The sequence below is a fragment of the Ammospiza caudacuta genome, chromosome 4 (genome assembly GCF_027887145.1).
Source record: "Ammospiza caudacuta isolate bAmmCau1 chromosome 4, bAmmCau1.pri, whole genome shotgun sequence".
NCBI classification, from domain to species: domain Eukaryota; kingdom Metazoa; phylum Chordata; class Aves; order Passeriformes; family Passerellidae; genus Ammospiza; species Ammospiza caudacuta.
The window spans coordinates 29220722-29226970 of NC_080596.1; positions in this window are offsets into that span (position 1 = coordinate 29220722).

The window sequence follows — 6249 nt, forward strand, 5'->3', positions numbered from 1 at the left end:
GCACATCTTGCTCCCCGCTGGAACCAAGTCCCAGTCAGGTGCCTTGTTTCTCCCTTGCATCCCAGTATCATCATTGCCATCTCACTCCACCTTCTGTTTGGGGCTGATGGCATTGTATTTCACATTTCTCTTTATAAAAAAAAATTTTATGCGTCTGTACCTTGAGGATATCCTGAAATGTAGGAGAGGTCTCGTAATTCATAGCAACCAGACCGTTGTCCCAAGCTGAGCCAGCCTGGAGGGCACAGCCCCCTGCCAATTCTGTCCATGTAAGGGACATGGACCAGTGATCAGTGGCTGTCAGGAGGCACCTGAGAGTTTGCCTGCTGCCAGGTGTGCTGAAAATGGGAGCTGGGAAGTGTGGGAGACTGTGTGTCCCTACAGTGCTCCCCAGGCAGGAGAGGAGTGACTCTGGGAGGGTGAGGAGAAAACTGTTAAGACTGTTTGTTTGCACTGAACTCCTTTAGATACCCTAGGCCAGGGCTGATGGAGAGGCTGGGAGAACATTTTCCTTTTTCTTAGAGGAGGGAGTTGGAGAGGGCCATTGAATCTAGGAGAAAAGTTATGGAGTGACAAGAGATTTTCAGCTCTGCTCACAAGGATGAGGTGACTGCAGGCCTGAGTCATCCCATCAGTCACACTGCCAGCAAAAAGTCCTTCTGAAGAATGGGAAGAAGTGACCTTCTTCCATGCAAAGCAGCTTGGCTTCCCATAACCAACATCCACAGGAGCTGAACCAACATCACCAGGTATCAAGTGAATGAAATGTCTTGTAACTGTTTGGGGTTTTTTGTATCTTTTTGTTTGTGTGTGATTTCTATAAAATTCCTGTGTAAATTCCCTGTTACATGAAAGTGCCAAACTCAAATGGGGCTGAGCTGCTGCTTCCAGAATGGACTTGCTGTTCTGGAACCAGCTGAATTGCCAGGACTGCTGTGAACAACAGGCACTTCTGGCAGTAACAGAGGCCCATTACAAGCCTGAAGATTTGTTTTACCCACTTTTATCTCTCTCTCTCTGTAGATAGCAGTCCTTCCGAGATAACTCCACACCAGCACAGTCAGAGCATACTTTGTATGACATAATTTGAAAAATCTAAAAATTACACATTTAATTCCTCCACCTGCCACCAGCATCATTGTATTAATTAACCATTTATTGCAAAGCTGCAGGATCAAGCCTTTTTTTTTCTAACCAAGCATGAATAGATCTGCAGTCTTAAAGGGCTTTTTCTTTACAGATAATGTTGCTCCAAGAACTAATGTCCACAGGGACGATTCCAGCCCAGGTGAGAGAAGAGGGAGAGCAGCTCAGGTGCATGCACAAACCAGGGACTGGGGCTGATACTGAATAGTGGGAGGGAAAAAAGAACACACCCCTCTGTTCTGGCTTCCTACCTGTTTATTCTGCTCATAATACCCATTTCTGTAGATTTTTGAAGAGCACCCACAGTTGTGCTTCTGCTGATTTCAATGCTGGTTTGCTGTGAGTACTGAGATTCAGCTTCTTGCACTGTGTCCCTGAAAACTCTGTAGGGCCAAGGGCACTTTGGGGCAGAGATGCAGAATGGAAGGAGAGAGCAATTCCCCAATTTCTCCTTCCACATCAGGCCCTGGATGACCCCTGGGGAGTGGCTGCATGTCACATTTAATCAAACCCCAAGTTCCCAGCAGCCATGTGTTCCCACGGTGAGAAGTGTTTGGGAGGAGTCTTTCTCAGAGAGTGGAAAGAAAGGCTGGGCCATGATCATGCACAGATGGTGAAAGAGCTCATCAGAAAGGAGAGAAACCAAGGGCTGTATTTGGTTTCCCTGCCTAGCAGAGATTCAAAACAAAAAACTGTTTAGTTCCTTGGGGACCAAGTGCTACTCCAAACAATAGGATTATTTTTTCATTATTGCAGGAGTAGCAAAGATAGCATGCAGTTTTGATTTAGAAGTAATGGGAAGATTCACCTCAACTGTGTTTTATTCCAGCTGAAATCAGTAGAATGGGGTTTAGTTCACAACTGTTGTCCACTGTGTTGTGAGACCAAATATTTAACCAGCATTGCAGATTTGGAGAGATGACTGAAAATAACACAGTTGGTGAATTTACTTATTTCCAAGGTATAATTTGAGTCACTGCTTTCACTGACTACACTTAAAAACAAAACAAAAACAATCAACAAAAACTTTTTATTTGTCAGGACTGGAGAGCCAGAATCACCCCACAGGAGTTGTATAAAATAAATTTTGTTTATATATATTGTATTTGTACATATATTCACACATTCTGGAGCAGAACAGTTTCTCAATCAGCAACATTAATTTACAGTGTAGTCATACAACTCTAAACTGATTCACCCCCTGTTTATTTCAAAGAAAACCATCCAAATACCTCCTTTTATAGAATAGCTACCTATTATCAGTTGGTTTTTGGTTTTTTTTTTTTCGAAAGAACCTTGTAGAAAAAGGATCCCTCCAGTAAACTGAAAGGAATTGTTTGGGGTATTAATTCCTGTATCCCATCTGCTGCTCCCTGCATTTGCAGTTCTGCCTGAGTCACAGCTCCTAGATAAGCCTGTACCAGTTTTAGGGGGAGGGAGCACAATTCCACATGTGTAATTCCATATCAGTCTAATGTCTGTGATCCCCTGCACTGATGGAAATTAACTGGTACACCTGCAGCAATACAGATATGCTGATTAGATCAGATTAATTACCTGGCAAAGCCCTGCTAATGTGAGATTATTCCAGCTCCCTGAGTATTCCTTGCTCAAGGTAAGGGGCAGTCATTGCTCAGTACCTCTCCCTGTCTTCATCTCTTGGTTTATGTGAGTACTGTTTAAATACCCACCCCAACCATCCCACCCAAACTCTGGTGCTTTCTGGAGCTCTTCAGCTGGGACAGTTGCTGATGGAAACATTTTCCTGGGACATCCAGGAAACTTGGATGTCATTGGCAGTAAGAGAGCTTTACTGGAGCTGAAGCCCAAATCTCTCTGTTTATCTGAAGTACCAGGCAGTTAACTTGAAAAATGGCCATTTATTGTGACCCTGGCTGTGCAACTATTGAGGCTTGTAATTGACATCTCAAACACAAGAGCAGTGCTGTGAAAAAGCACTGCGAGTTGCCAAATGTCAGCGGTAATTGCTATACACAGAGTCACTGTGGCTAATTTGGGAACTGCTCTCACATCTCTGCTCCAGTGCTGGATACTTGGGACAGATTCCCAGCAGAGCTTGAGGAGGGCCTCCAGCTTCCCAAATTCCTCTCACAGCCATTCATAAGGCCAGTGAAACTGTGGAAGAAGAGAGAAGTGTCAAGGCCAGGAGAAGCTGGAGGAAATCCAGTGTCTCTTGTTTGTTCACATCTCATTACTAAACAGACATTATTATTATTATTATTAAAGTGCTGAAGAAAGGCCTTCCAAAAATACAGGAGTTAATTTAAAATAATTTTTTCTGTTCCAAGAGGTCCTGCTTGAATTAAATGTGTTTGAATTAACTGTGTTTGCTCACCTTGAATGGGAATTCCCAGATGCTTTTGCTGATGTGTGTGTGACAAGATGTAATTTCCCAGATATGTTATTCTCAGGAGACTGGTGGGGAAGTGGAAATCACATTTGGGTCCTGGATTAATACAGGGACCAATCCCTTTCTCATTAAAAACATCAGTGAACTTCCCTTGGTTTTGGGGATTGGTCCCTGAGAAACTGAATTTTGCAAAACCATGATTGTCCTCCTTCTAAATACTGGCAAAGGGTGGCTTTTGGATATTTCTTAGTGACAAGAAATGCAACACCGAAGACTGCAAATGAAGGAGTGCAACCTTCATTCAAAGCCACTCTCTCTCAGATGAAGCTCTAGTAGCAATAACCATTGCTGAGGGATGACATGAGCACATTTCCCTCAGAGATGCCATTGGTTGAGCCGTGCTATCCACTGAAGAATTTGATGAGGTTTAGAAGCCCAGCCCATCCCTGGGTTAAGGGATGCCTCCTGCAGGGAATGTCACATAGGAAGGGCAGTGAGCTTTGGAAACAGGCATATCCAGCTCTGTCAATCTGTTTCTTATCTTGAAACTGCAAACTCTGTAGAGAAGAAACTCTTTACTCTGTTCATGTGGTATGTAACAAAAGGAGGCCTTGGATCAGGAGTCAGAACTGTTGTAGGAATGAATGAATGTTTGACGTCATCAAAGATACAGTTTCTTCACCTCAAAGGAAATTTCCTTGATTTGCAAAGCTGATGAAGCTGATGGAATTTCTCTAAAAGCCTTCTCACTTGGCCATACACCATTCCCACAAGTCTGAACTCCACAGGGATAATATCAGAGTAGCTCTTGGAGAGTAATAGTAAACTTTGACAATGAACACAGTAGCTCTTTTTTGGAATGTGGGGTGAAGATTAAACCACAGCAGTTATAAAGTGCCAAGCAGAGCTCTGAGTAGTCCTACAACACACAGTGCAAACTCAGAGGAGCAGAACAGTTTCTCCACATCCGAGCTGGCAGGATGGAAGCAATGTTGTCTTTTCAAATGCCTGGGAAATGAAGTGAGGCCACAGTATATGTGTGAGGGGTTGGAGATTCACTAATTCTTTTTAACATCTCTTTGAAATAATTCCCTGTAATCTGCCATCGTTTCCTTTGCAAGCCATCTCTTTATTTATGGCTTTAATACTAATCTCCAGGGCTGAGTGTCTGTTTGTCTTGGTCTGACAAAAGTGTTGGAAGTTGCCCCTTGTCACATTTCCTGTATTGCTGATGCAGTGCTGGGTCAGGCAGATTTGTAGCAATGCTTTTAATATTGCAAGCAAAAAATGAAGAGATTTTATTGCTGCAGGTTAGAGGAAAATCCTTCCTTCTCCTCTTTGGTTTAGTTGAGGTTGTTTTGGTTGTGGTTTATTTTTTTAAGTGGAAACTTAAAATGCCTTTTAGAATTGTGCTTTCATCTGTCTGCCTCTTCCCCTGCTCTGTTTTCTCTTGAGTCCCCAAAATTAGCAAGAGTAATGTTCTAGTTTGCAGTGCAGTAGGAAAGAATAACTTGACTTTCTAAAATGTAATAAACAGTGCAAGACCTGGAACAAGTACAAAACCTTCAGACAAGGTGAAAGCCCCCAGAAGAATACCTCCATTCAAAAAGTCTGGGGATGTCTGCAAACACTGCCAGCAGCTTAAGTCTTGTCCTTTTCCTTTCCAAACATGTGTATTAGGTTTTCCTTTAAAAATACATACTGTATCCCTGAACTCTTCCACACTCCCAGTCAAAGAAGGTAGTATTTCCTTTAGACCAATTGATTCATACACAAAATAAAAGATGTGAGACATTATTTTGGTCTTGGTTGTTTCCCTCTTGTGATATTGATGAAAACATTCTCTTTGAAATGTTCAACCTTTAAAACCACCAATCATCTCCAGCTCTTGAGGGTTACCTGGCTCCACATCTCAGGAATTCCACAGGGCTCACATTCACTTCTACCTGACCTGATCCAGCTCTGTTTAAAATGTCCCTTATCCTCTGGGGCCTGTCTGTGCTGTACAGGAAATCTTACAGTGGAGAAATAAAGTGCAGTGTACAGATTTGTGTTTTGGTTTGGAATGGAACTGTGATCTTCCCTCCTCTTGGTATTTTTTACAACAAAATATCTGCTTTGCAGACAGGGCAAAAATGTTTTGTTTTGTGTAGGAAGCTCAGCTACAGACTTAACCTTTCTGTAATGCCTCTAGGCTAAATCAGTGAAGATAAAGGCCTTACATCACACCATCTGTTCTGTACCCCCAAATGCACATGGGATGACTTAGAATAATATGGCTAACAGATCAGGGTAATTTGTTCCTTAAATATGAGCTTTGTCACTTTGGGGTCAAATATGATGGAGTGAGAGACTGTCTGTTGTTTAGTGTGTCATCTGTTCCACCTGGGTGACACCCATCTGTTTGAGTGTCCCAAGCAGAGGATAATTTTGTAGCTGTGCTGTTGCCAGCAGCCAGAGAAGGATTCCTTGTTGCATTTATTTACTTCTTTTTATTTGTCTTAAAATCACTGCTGATTACGGTCTGACTTTCTCTTTGTGGTCAGATGAAAACAGCAGTGAAAATTCCACTGAAATTTGACTTACTGGGAAGGAGCCACAAGTGGTCTAGGATTTATTCTTGGGTTGTTTTGCTGTGTCACCATCTTTTATTAGCTGGTAATTTCCTGTTCATCCGTGACAAAGCAGTCAAACAGCACATCCTCTGCAGTGGAGGTTGTCCCTGCATGAGT